Source organism: Musca autumnalis, unplaced genomic scaffold, assembly GCF_047663935.1.
Source record: "Musca autumnalis isolate F117 unplaced genomic scaffold, ASM4766393v1 scaffold_3, whole genome shotgun sequence".
NCBI classification, from domain to species: domain Eukaryota; kingdom Metazoa; phylum Arthropoda; class Insecta; order Diptera; family Muscidae; genus Musca; species Musca autumnalis.
In genome coordinates, this window is record NW_027411866.1 from 218,360,644 (window position 1) to 218,374,148 (window position 13,505).

A 13,505-nucleotide genomic window follows, 5' to 3' on the forward strand; every position below is an offset into this window, starting at 1 on the left:
ATTTTTTAAAGAAATTTGTTCGCCCCTCAACTGATTACAAAACGTGGATTTTTTTAAGGAAATTTGTTCGCCCCTCAACTGATCACAAAACGTGGATTTTTTAAAGAAATTTGTTCGCCCCTCAACTGATCACAAAACGTGGATTTTTTAAAGAAATTTGTTCGCCCCTCAACTGATTACAAAACGTGGATTTTTTAAAGAAATTTGTTCGCCCCTCAACTGATTACAAAACGTGGATTTTTTAAGGAAATTTGTTCGCCCCTCAACTGATCACAAAACGTGGATTTTTTAAGGAAATTTGTTCGCCCCTCAACTGATCACAAAACGTGGATTTTTTAAAGAAATTTTTTGGCCCCTCAACTGATCACAAAACGTGGATTTTTTAAAGAAATTTGTTCGCCCCTCAACTGATCACAAAACGTGGATTTTTTAAAGAAATTTGTTCGCCCCTCAACTGATCACAAAACGTGGATTTTTTAAAGAAATTTGTTCGCCCCTCAACTGATCACAAAACGTGGATTTTTTAAAGAAATTTGTTCGCCCCTCAACTGATCACAAAACGTGGATTTTTTAAAGAAATTTGATCACAAAACGTGGATTTTTTAAAGGAAATTTGTTCGCCCCTCATCTGATCACAAAACGTGGATTTTTTAAAGAAATTTGTTCGACCCTCAGCTGTTCACAAAACATGGATTTTTTAAAGAAATTTGTTCGCCCCTCAACTGATCACAAAACGTGGATTTTTTAAAGAAATTTGTTCGCCCCTCAACTGATTACAAAACGTGGATTTTTTTAAGGAAATTTGTTCGCCCCTCAACTGATCACAAAACGTGGATTTTTTAAGGAAATTTGTTCGCCCCTCAACTGATCACAAAACGTGGATTTTTTAAAGAAATTTGTTCGCCCCTCAACTGATTACAAAACGTGGATTTTTTAAGGAAATTTGTTCGCCCCTCAACTGATCACAAAACGTGGATTTTTTTAAGGAAATTTGTTCGCCCCTCAACTGATCACAAAACGTGGATTTTTTAAAGAAATTTTTTGGCCCCTCAACTGATCACAAAACGTGGATTTTTTAAAGAAATTTGTTCGCCCCTCAACTGATCACAAAACGTGGATTTTTTAAAGAAATTTGTTCGCCCCTCAACTGATCACAAAACGTGGATTTTTTAAAGAAATTTGTTCGCCCCTCATCTGATCACAAAACGTTTTTTTTTTTTAAGGAAATTTGTTCGCCCCTCAACTGATCCAAAACGTGGATTTTTTAAAGAAATTTGTTCGCCCCTCAACTGATCGCAAAACGTGGATTTTTTAAAGAAATTTGTTCGCCCCTCAACTGATCACAAAACGTGGATTTTTTTAAGGAAATTTGTTCGCCCCTCAACTGAAAACAAAAAGTGGATTTTTTAAAGAAATTTGTTCGCCCCTCAACTGATCGCAAAACGTGGATTTTTTAAAGAAATTTGTTCGCCCCTCAACTGATCACAAAACGTGGATTTTTTAAAGAAATTTGTTCGCCCCTCAACTGATTACAAAACGTGGATTTTTTAAGGAAATTTGTTCGCCCCTCAACTGATCACAAAACGTGGATTTTTTAAAGAAATTTGTTCGCCCCTCAACTGATCACAAAACGTGGATTTTTTTAAGGAAATTTGTTCGCCCCTCAACTGAAAACAAAAAGTGGATTTTTTAAAGAAATTTGTTCGCCCCTCAACTGATCGCAAAACGTGGATTTTTTAAAGAAATTTGTTCGCCCCTCAACTGATCACAAAACGTGGATTTTTTAAAGAAATTTGTTCGCCCCTCAACTGATCACAAAACGTGGATTTTTTAAGGAAATTTGTTCGCCCCTCAACTGATCACAAAACGTGGATTTTTTAAAGAAATTTGTTCGCCCCTCAACTGATTACAAAACGTGGATTTTTTAAAGAAATTTGTTCGCCCCTCAACTGATCGCAAAACGTGGATTTTTTAAAGAAATTTGTTCGCCCCTCAACTGATTACAAAACGTGGATTTTTTAAAGAAATTTGTTCGCCCCTCAACTGATCGCAAAACGTGGATTTTTTAAGAAATTTGTTCGCCCCTCAACTGATTACAAACCGTGGATTTTTTAAAGAAATTTGTTCGCCCCTCAACTGATCGCAAAACGTGGATTTTTTAAAGAAATTTGTTCGCCCCTCAACTGATCACAAAACGTGGATTTTTTTAAGGAAATTTGTTCGCCCCTCAACTGAAAACAAAAAGTGGATTTTTTAAAGAAATTTGTTCGCCCCTCAACTGATCGCAAAACGTGGATTTTTTAAAGAAATTTGTTCGCCCCTCAACTGATCACAAAACGTGGATTTTTTAAAGAAATTTGTTCGCCCCTCAACTGATCACAAAACGTGGATTTTTTAAGGAAATTTGTTCGCCCCTCAACTGATCACAAAACGTGGATTTTTTAAAGAAATTTGTTCGCCCCTCAACTGATCACAAAACGTGGATTTCTTAAAGAAATTTGTTCGCCCCTCAACTGATCACAAAACGTTGATTTTTTAAAGAAATTTGTTCGCCCCTCAACTGATCACAAAACGTGGATTTTTTTAAGGAAATTTGTTCGCCCCTCAACTGATCACAAAACGTGGATTTTTTTAAGGAAATTTGTTCGCCCCTCAACTGATCACAAAACGTGGACTTTTTTAAGGAAATTTCTTCGCCCCTCAACTGAAAACAAAAAGTGGATTTTTTAAAGAAATTTGTTCGCCCCTCAACTGATCACAAAACGTGGATTTTTTAAAGAAATTTGTTCGCCCCTCATCTGATCACAAAACGTAGATTTTTTAAAGAAATTTGTTCGCCCCTCAACTGATCACAAAACGTGGATTTTTTTAAGGAACTTTGTTCGCCCCTCAACTGATCACAAAACGTGGATTTTTTAAAGAAATTTGTTCGCCCCTCAACTGATCACAAAACGTGGATTTTTTAAAGAAATTTGTTCGCCCCTCAACTGATCACAAAACGTTGATTTTTTAAAGAAATTTGTTCGCCCCTCAACTGATCACAAAACGTGGATTTTTTAAAGAAATTTGTTCGTCCCTCATCTGATCACAAAACGTGGATTTTTTTAAAGAAATTTGTTCGCCCCTCAACTGCAAACAAAAAGTGGAATTTTTAAAGAAATTTGTTCGCCCCTCAACTGATCACAAAACGTGGATTTTTTAAAGAAATTTGTTCGCCCCTCATCTGATCACAAAACGTGGATTTTTTAAAGAAATTTGTTCGCTCCTCAACTGATCACAAAACGTGGATTTTTTAAAGAAATTTGTTCGCCCCTCAACTGATCACAAAACTTTGATTTTTTAAAGAAATTTTTTCGACCCTCAACTGATCACAAAACGTGGATTTTTTTAAGGAAATTTGTTCGCCCCTCAACTGATCACAAAACGTGGATTTTTTTAAGGAAATTTGTTCGCCCCTCAACTGATCACAAAACGTGGATTTTTTAAAGAAATTTGTTCGCCCCTCAACTGATCACAAAACGTGGATTTTTTAAAGAAATTTGTTCGCTCCTCAACTGATCACAAAACGTGGATTTTTTAAAGAAATTTGTTCGCCCCTCAACTGATCACAAAACTTTGATTTTTTAAAGAAATTTTTTCGACCCTCAACTGATCACAAAACGTGGATTTTTTTAAGGAAATTTGTTCGCCCCTCAACTGATCACAAAACGTGGATTTTTTTAAGGAAATTTGTTCGCCCCTCAACTGATCACAAAACGTGGATTTTTTAAAGAAATTTGTTCGCCCCTCAACTGATCACAAAACGTGGATTTTTTTAAGGAAATTTGTTCGCCCCTCAACTGGTCACAAAACGTGGATTTTTTAAAGAAATTTGTTCGCTCCTCAACTGATCACAAAACGTGGATTTTTTAAAGAAATTTGTTCGCCCCTCAACTGATCACAAAACTTTGATTTTTTAAAGAAATTTTTTCGACCCTCAACTGATCACAAAACGTGGATTTTTTTAAGGAAATTTGTTCGCCCCTCAACTGATCACAAAACGTGGATTTTTTTAAGGAAATTTGTTCGCCCCTCAACTGATCACAAAACGTGGATTTTTTAAAGAAATTTGTTCGCCCCTCAACTGATCACAAAACGTGGATTTTTTTAAGGAAATTTGTTCGCCCCTCAACTGATCACAAAACGTGGATTTTTTAAAGAAATTTGTTCGCCCCTCAACTGATCACAAAACGTGGATTTTTTAAAGAAATTTGTTCGCCCCTCAACTGATCACAAAACGTAGATTTTTTAAAGAAATTTGTTCGCCCCTCAACTGATCACAAAACATGGATTTTTTAAAGAAATTTGTTCGCCCCTCAACTGATCACAAAACGTGGATTTTTTAAAGAAATTTGTTCGCCCCTCAACTGATCACAAAACGTAGATTTTTTAAAGAAATTTGTTCGCCCCTCAACTGATCACAAAACGTTGATTTTTTAAAGAATTTTTTTCGACCCTCAACTGATCAAAAAACGTGGATTTTTTAAAGAAATTTGTTCGCCCCTCAACTGATCACAAAACGTTGATTTTTTAAAGAAATTTGTTCGCCCCTCAACTGATCACAAAACGTGGATTTTTTAAAGAAATTTGTTCGCCCCTCATCTGATCACAAAACGTGGATTTTTTTAAAGAAATTTGTTCGCCCCTCAATTGCAAACAAAAAGTGGAATTTTTAAAGAAATTTGTTCGCCCCTCAACTGATCACAAAACGTGGATTTTTTAAAGAAATTTGTTCGCTCCTCAACTGATCACAAAACGTGGATTTTTTAAAGAAATTTGTTCGCTCCTCAACTGATCACAAAACTTTGATTTTTTAAAGACATTTTTTCGACCCTCAACTGATCACAAAACGTGGATTTTTTAAAGAAATTTTTTCGACCCTCAACTGATCATAAAACATGGATTTTTTAAAGAAATTTGTTCGCCCCTCAACTGATCACAAAACGTGGATTTTTTAAAGAAATTTGTTCCCCCCTCAACTGATCACAAAACGTGGATTTTTTTAAGGAAATTTGTTCGCCCCTCAACTGATCACAAAACGTGGATTTTTTAAAGAAATTTGTTCGCCCCTCAACTGATCACAAAACGTGGATTTTTTAAAGAAATTTGTTCGCCCCTCAACTGATCACGAAACGTGGATCTTTTAAAGAAATTTGTTCGCCCCTCAACTGATCACAAAACGTGGATTTTTTAAAGAAATTTGTTCGCCCCTCAACTGATCACAAAACGTGGATTTTTTAAAGAAATTTGTTCGCCCCTCAACTGATCACAAAACGTGGATCTTTTAAAGAAATTTGTTCGCCCCTCAACTGATCACAAAACGTGGATTTTTTAAGGAAATTTGTTCGCCCCTCAACTGATCACAAAACGTGGATTTTTTAAAGAAATTTGTTCGCCCCTCAACTGATCACAAAACGTGGATTTTTTAAAGAAATTTGTTCGCCCCTCAACTGATCACAAAACGTAGATTTTTTAAAGAAATTTGTTCGCCCCTCAACTGATCACAAAACGTTGATTTTTTAAAGAAATTTGTTCGCTCCTCAACTGATCACAAAACGTGGATTTTTTAAAGAAATTTGTTCGCCCCTCAACTGATCACAAAACGTTGATTTTTTAAAGAAATTTGTTCGCCCCTCAACTGATCACAAAACGTGGATTTTTTAAAGAAATTTGTTCGCCCCTCATCTGATCACAAAACGTGGATTTTTTTAAAGAAATTTGTTCGCCCCTCAACTGCAAACAAAAAGTGGAATTTTTAAAGAAATTTGTTCGCCCCTCAACTGATCACAAAACGTGGATTTTTTAAAGAAATTTGTTCGCCCCTCATCTGATCACAAAACGTGGATTTTTTAAAGAAATTTGTTCGCTCCTCAACTGATCACAAAACGTGGATTTTTTAAAGAAATTTGTTCGCCCCTCAACTGATCACAAAACTTTGATTTTTTAAAGAAATTTTTTCGACCCTCAACTGATCACGAAACGTGGATTTTTTAAAGAAATTTGTTCGCCACTCAACTGATCACAAAACGTGGATTTTTTAATGATTTTTGTTGCACATCATCTGATCACAAAACGTGGATTTTTTAATAATTTTTTTGCACATCATCTGATCACAAAACGTGGATTTTTAAATGATTTTTTTTGCACATCATCTGATCACAAAACATGATTTTTTTATTTTTAACTAATAAGACACTTTTTGAGCTTGAGGTCAGTGTTTTGTTTCATTTACAAGCTCAACAAGTCTTATTATTTAAAAAATATTGAAAATGTTACAAGCTCAACAAGTCTTATTATTTAAAAATATTGAAAATGTCGAATAATAACCAATTATCAAAAATGATTTTTTTAAAGATTTTTTTGCCCCTCATCTGATCATAAAACGTGGATTTTTTATAGAATTTTGTTGGCCCTCATCTCACAAAACGCAATTTTTTTTAAATTTTTTTTTGTTCCTCATCTGATCACAAAACGTAGATTTTTTTAAAGAATTCTTTTGCCCCTCATCTGATCACAAAATGTGGATTTTTAAAGAATTTTATTTGCCCCTCAACTGATCCTAGAGCTTTAAGGAACACCTCTTAGAGAAGAACACCAGAAGGTCTTCTTATAGGAGACCCCAGAAGGTCTTCTTATTGAATACCACCATGACTCCCTTAAGAAGACCACCAGATAAAGAAGGCTACCAGATCTTCTAATAGAAGACCTCCTGAAGGTCATCATATAGAAGACAACCATAGGATCGTCTTAGAAAACCATCTTATATAAGATCGAAAGGTCTTCTAATAGAAAACCATCTTATAGAAAATCGGAAGGTCTTCTTTTAGTAGAGCATTTATTTTCATTAATGTATTACTTATTCTTTCATTTATATTCATACACATTTTGTATTTTTCACAAGCTCCATCCCTGCTTGTAAGTTTTAAGAACTTTTTTTTAAAAACGTAAAAGGTTGAGTGTTGATGTTTATAAGAATGTATTTCTGTTTATTTGTGTGGACATCTTTTATGTATGTTTAAGTGTCAATTTTCATTTGACATATCCTTTATTATGTTATGAATAACATTCTCCTTCTTCTTCTTCATCATCAAACTTGCCAGGCATTATGCGGTTATATTAAAACACAAAAACAACATTTTTGATGATGACCCCAAAAAAGCAGATGAGACGTGAACATCAAAAATTCTAAGAAGGTCAGTTTATGGATTACATATTTTTTGTTGTTTTTTTTTTTTTTGCTGTTGAAATAATTTCTTTAATGTGAATGTTGAATGGATTTCAAATAAGCCTGATGACGTTGACCTTCTTCTCATGCGGATGATGATGATTCATTGTCCAATAATAAAATGTTCTTTTATATGATTTTTGTTTATGTGGTTTAAGCCATGTCCCGGTGTGTGACTAAGGCATTGAAAGAGTTCCATTCATGTTCTTGTGGTCTCTTTGTAACTTTCCTTCCACCTTGACATGTGTTTAAAATTGGAAGAAATTGAAAAATGAAAGGCGAAGGAAAAGAACATACAGTGTGAATACCAAGGAAAACCCCATTATCATCATCATCTCTCATGGCTTTCTATGTTAATGACATTCATAATTGCTAATGATGTTGACATTTTCTAATGAAAATTTTTCTTACTCCATTCCATTCTCGTTGTTACCTTTTCCATCAACAACCCCCAAGAAGATGTAGAAGTGTTGTTTGTTTCATATACTCGTATGTGGACATAATTAAATGTCCAAATTGATTGATAATTTGAAGTAAGAAGGAAAAAAATAATAGGAAGATGGACATGCATTTAATGTGTTTTGGTAGAGGATTAATTTCTTTTGTGTTTCTTTTTTTTTTCTTCTTTTTAAAATGAAATAATGTCATGACATTTAAATTTCTTTCACATCTCTATGACAATTAGTGTTTTTGATTTAATTTATGATGTGTGTTTTCTTTTAAATCCAATTATCTATGGTTGGCTGTCGGTTCATATTGTGTTATACCCCCAATAAACCCACAGTCATATAAAATCAAATAGAAATAAAATTTGTTAAAATTAAATAATATTGCGTGTATTGTATCCATCGTTATTGTGACAAAGTCCAGGATTTGCCTTGGTCCCTCGTTCATCTCATGACCAGTGGTATACAAGAAGATATATTATATATATTTTGCCCAGGATGTTCAAGACTAGAAGCGACACGTTGATAATTGTTCTGAACCCAATTTGTTCTAAACTTTGCACCTCTTAATATTTCGCTTCACTTCTATCGGTATCTCCCCCATCGGTATCAACATTGTTCGGTAAAATGGTGCGCGCAATGACTCTCAAAGGAAACAACCGATTTGGTCCAAGCTCTGCACTTTACTATATTTTTAAACATAAACACCTTGTTATAATATTTTTGTATGGGAGGTTCATAAAGTTTGTAAAGGCACAGTTAAGGTACATGTGTCGGATCGTTTTGAAATTTGTGGCAGCGTATTACGACGGTACGATTTTTTGGTGCTGCCATTTTTCGCCTTTCCTCAGATTACAAAACGTGGATTTTTTTAAGAATTTTCCGCCCTTTATCTGACCACAAAACGTGGATGTTTTAAGGATTTTTTTGCCCTTCATCTGATCCCAGAGCTTTAAGGAACTCTTCTTAGAGAAGGACACCAGAAGGTCTTCTTATAGAAGAAGGTCTTTTTATAGAACACCACCATACCTCCCTTAAGGAGACCACCAGATATATTCTTAACGAATAGAGGGCTCTATTAAAGAAGGGTCCTCTTACGTGGATATTTTAAAGAATTTTTTTCGCACTTCATCTGATCACAAAACGTCGATTTTTAAAAGAAATGTTCGCCCTTCATCTGATCAGAAAACGTTGATTTATTAAAGAATTTTTTTCGCCTTCATCTGATCGCAGAGTCCCCCAGAAGGTCTTTATATAGACGACCACCAAAGGTCTTTTTATAGAAGACCACCAGAAGGTCTTCTTATAGAACACCACCAGAAGGTCTTCTTATAGAACCTTATAGAAGCTCCCTTAAGAAGACCACCAGATATCTTCTTAACGACGACCAACAGAAGGCCCTATTAACGTGGATTTTTTAAAGAAATTTTTTCGCCCTTCATATGATCACAAAACGTGTTTTTTAAAGAATTTTTTCCCCTCTTCTGATCACAAAACGTGGATTTTTTAAAGAATTTTTTCCCCTCTTCTGATCCAAAACGTGGATTTTTTAAAGAATTTTTTCCCCTCTTCTGATCACAAAACGTGGATTTTTTAAAGAATTTTTTCCCCTCTTCTGATCACAAAATGTGGATTTTTTAAAGAATTTTTTCCCCTCTTCTGATCACAAAATGTGGATTTTTTAAAGAATTTTTCTCCCTCTTCTGATCACAAAACGTGGATTTTTTAAATAATTTTGTTCCCCTCTTCTGATCACAAAACGTGGATTTTTTAAATAATTTTTTCCCCTTTTCTGATCACAAACCGTGGATTTTTTAAATAATTTTGTTCCCCTCTTCTGATCACAAAACGTGGATTTTTTAAATAATTTTTTCCCCTTTTCTGATCACAAACCGTGGATTTTTTAAATAATTTTTCCCCTCTTCTGATCACAAAACGTGGATTTTTTAAATAATTTTTTCCCCTCTTCTGATCACAAAACGTGGATTTTTAAAGAATTTTTTCCCCACTTCCGATCACAAAACTTGGATTTTTAAAGAATTTTTCCCCTCTTCTGATCACAAAACGTGGATTTTTTTAAAGGATTTTTTCCCCTCTCCTGATCACAAAACGTGGATTTTTTTAAAGTATTTTTTCCCCTCTTCTGATCACAAAACGTGGATTTTTTAAAGAATTTTTTCCCCTCTTCTGATTACAAAACTTGGATTTTTTAAAGAATTTTTTCCCCCCTTCTGATCACAAAACGTGGATTTATTTGAAGGATTTTTCCCCTCTTCTGATCACAAAACGTGGATTTTTTTAAAGAATTTTTTCCCCTCTTCTGATCACAAAACGTGGATTTTTAAAGAATTTTTTCCCCTCTTCTGATCACAAAACGTGGATTTTTTAAAGAATTTTTTCCCCTCTTCTGATCACAAAACGTGGATTTTTTAAAGAATTTTTTCCCCTCTTCTGATCACAAAACGTGGATTTTTTAAAGAATTTTTTCCCCTCTTCTGATCACAAAACGTGGATTTTTTAAAGAATTTTTTCCCCTCTTCTGATCACAAAACGTGGATTTTTTAAAGAATTTTTTCCCATCTTCTGATCACAAAACGTGGATTTTTTAAAGAATTTTTTCCCCTCTTCTGATCACAAAACGTGGATTTTTTACAGAATTTTTTCCCCTCTTCTGATCAAAAAACGTGGATTTTTTACAGAATTTTTTCCCCTCTTCTGATCAAAAAACGTGGATTTTTTACAGAATTTTTCCCCTCTTCTGATCACAAAAAGTGGATTTTTTAAAGAATTTTTTCCCCTCTTCTGATCACAAAACGTGGATTTTTTACAGAATTTTTTCCCCTCTTCTGATCACAAAACGTGGATTTTTTAAAGAATTTTTTCCCCTCTTCTGATCACAAAACGTGGATTTTTTACAGAATTTTTTCCCCTCTTCTGATCACAAAACGTGGATTTTTTACAGAATTTTTTCCCCTCTTCTGATCACAAAACGTGGATTTTTTAAAGAATTTTTTCCCCTCTTCTGATCACAAAACGTGGATTTTTTAAAGAATTTTTTCCCCTCTTCTGATCACAAAACGTGGATTTTTTAAAGAATTTTTTCCCCTCTTCTGATCACAAAACGTGGATTTTTTTAAAGAATTTTTTCCTCTCTTCTGATCACAAAACGTTGATTTTTTAAAGAATTGTTTCCCTCTTCTGATCACAAGACGTGGATTGTTTAAAGAATTGTTTCCCCTCTTCTGATCACAAAATGTGAATTTTTTAAAGAATTTTTTCCCCTCTTCTAATCACAAAACGTGGATTTGTTAAAGAATTTTTTCCCCTCTTCTAATCACAAAACGTGGATTTTTTTAAGAATTTTTTCCCCTCTTCTGATCACAAAACGTGGATTTTTTAAAGAATTTTTCCCCTCTTCTGATCACAAAACGTGGATTTTTTAAAGAATTTTTTCCCCTCTTCTTATCACAAAACGTGGATTTTTTTAAGAATTTTTTCCCCTCTTCTGATCACAAAACGTGGATTTTTTAAAGAATTTTTTCCCCTCTTCTGATCACAAAACGTGGATTTTTTAAAGAATTTTTCCCCTCTTCTGATCACAAAACGTGGATTTTTTAAAGAATTTTTTCCCCTCTTCTGATCACAAAACGTGGATTTTTTAAAGAATTTTTTCCCCTCTTCTGATCACAAAACGTGGATTTTTTAAAGAATTTTTTCCCCTCTTCTGATCACAAAACGTGGATTTTTTAAAGAATTTTTTCCCCTCTTCTGATCACAAAACGTGGATTTTTTAAAGAATTTTTTCCCCTCTTCTGATCACAAAACGTGGATTTTTTAAAGAATTTTTTCCCCTCTTCTGATCACAAAACGTGGATTTTTTAAAGAATTTTTTTCGCCCTTCACCTGTCTTAATAGGTGGATGTTTTAAAGATTTTTTGCCCTTCGCCTGACCTAATACGTGGATGTTTTAAAATATTTGTTTGCCCTATTGAGTCCAAGGCACTGTTGGGCAGAAATGCTCGGCCTCATACACAAAAGTGTAAAAAATACATGAATCTCTCGCAATTTGCCCACCATTGGTCCAAGGTGATTTGGTTAATGCACGTAACACCCAGTAGACGAAAGACTTGCTTTGTCTACATGCCACATTTATAGTCCGATCATCTCGGACTTTCAAAATATGTTATACCTTTTGACCCGATTGGTGCTACAATATTGTACCATGATCAGATAATATCTAGCGGTTGAAATTAACCACAAAATTTATGTGAAAAATGTCAAAATGTTTACGCAAGGCCTACACATTACTCCTTTAGAACACCTTCTGGTTCAGTAACGTTCATGGAAATATGTGCAATTTGTCCTGGGGCTGGATTATTTTTCTATGAACATTTTAAATGACAAATATTTTTTTATAATTCTTTTTATTTTACATTTATTTTCTTTATAAAATATTTCATTTTCACAGAAACAGAATTGATCTCCTGGTTCTCATGGGCCACCGTAATTAGTGATATTTGCCTTAATCCCAGCCTTGAGCAATTGCAAAATTGGCGACGCTTATGATACCTTTTTAATTCAAATATTTTTTATCCCTTGAACATACTTAAGGCCGGTTACGCTATCGAAATTCTCTTTATACTATCATAAGTGGATACTTCAAAAGAAACCCCTTAAATAACGGTTCATGTGGCATCTTATCCTGTGCCAAATATATGTCCATCTACTTTACTATTTTTTGTAAAAAAAATCTATTTAAAATAAACTCCAATCATATAAATGAAACAGTTTCCAATATTTTGCCAAACAGTTGAAGTAATAATCATTTTTTCGAACGCAGTTTTTGGGAAATTTTTCTATTATTTATTTTTTTAATTTGAACATATTTAATTTGTATATGTTGTATTAAATACAATTTATATTTTTATTTAAAATAGTATCTATTCTATGTTTTCAAACATATTATATTACGCAGACTAAGTATTGTTTAATAGTGGATCTGCTGGGCTACAATACCCCTATAGCAAGCTGTTACAAACAGAAATATATATGTATTTGTAACCTTGTAATAATGTCGAAAATATTCGTGGTACAATAGCATGTCTTTGAGTAACAGTAAGAATAAATATTCTTCACATGCCCTTATATTGAAATTTAAAAAATTTATTCAAATTAAACTTCTTCTTTTGCGCTGCACTAACTCCAAATGCGGGTTAACAAAGAATACACAACTTATATTTACCGTTTTATTAAGACAGTTTTCTAACACCTGTTCTAAGCTACAAATTATTTCTTGTCTTTATAGGATCGAAAGTTATTGGAGCATTGCAAGACCTTACAACCCTTAAGTAACGTTGTTCTTTGAAACGACTTTACTACATTTGGATGGAAGGAAGAAGGAAAGCTTCTAAGTGATATTTGGAAGATAAAAAAGGTAAGCAAGACTTATTTACATTACAAAGGTTTATTTTATAAATTACTAGAAAAGTACCAGCTACTTCGTATGCGAAACAGAAATGAAATACAGTGTAATTTAAATAAATAAATATAAATATAAAAAACTTTTTAATGTGGAAAAAGTTAACATTGGAATTTTTCTAATTGCTATTTGAACATCAAAAAAAAAAAAATACGTACGGCTATATTGGGGTAATTTAAACAGTTTTTCCAATCTTGGTTTTGTTAGTCCATAGAAAAAATAAATCATTATTACCCGAAATAAAATAAATACAGTTCTTATTTTTTGACCTTACTGAAGAGATATAATAAAACCAAATTATCATCTTTTCGAATCA

The 13,505-nt window shown here is 33.4% G+C and overlaps 2 protein-coding genes across 2 annotated transcripts in view; one reads left to right on the top strand and one right to left on the bottom strand.

The window, feature by feature from the left end:
- The window catches only part of fog (folded gastrulation), a 423,880-nt gene that overhangs the window by 341,039 nt on the left and 69,336 nt on the right, over positions 1–13,505 (bottom strand). The gene's annotated exons all lie outside the window — the stretch shown is intronic.
- The window catches only part of LOC141398983 (uncharacterized), a 438,842-nt gene that overhangs the window by 236,533 nt on the left and 188,804 nt on the right, over positions 1–13,505 (top strand). The window contains exon 3 of the mRNA XM_073976860.1: positions 13,016–13,144. The gene's annotated coding sequence lies outside the window, so the exon portion shown is untranslated. The remainder of the gene's footprint in view (positions 1–13,015; positions 13,145–13,505) is intronic.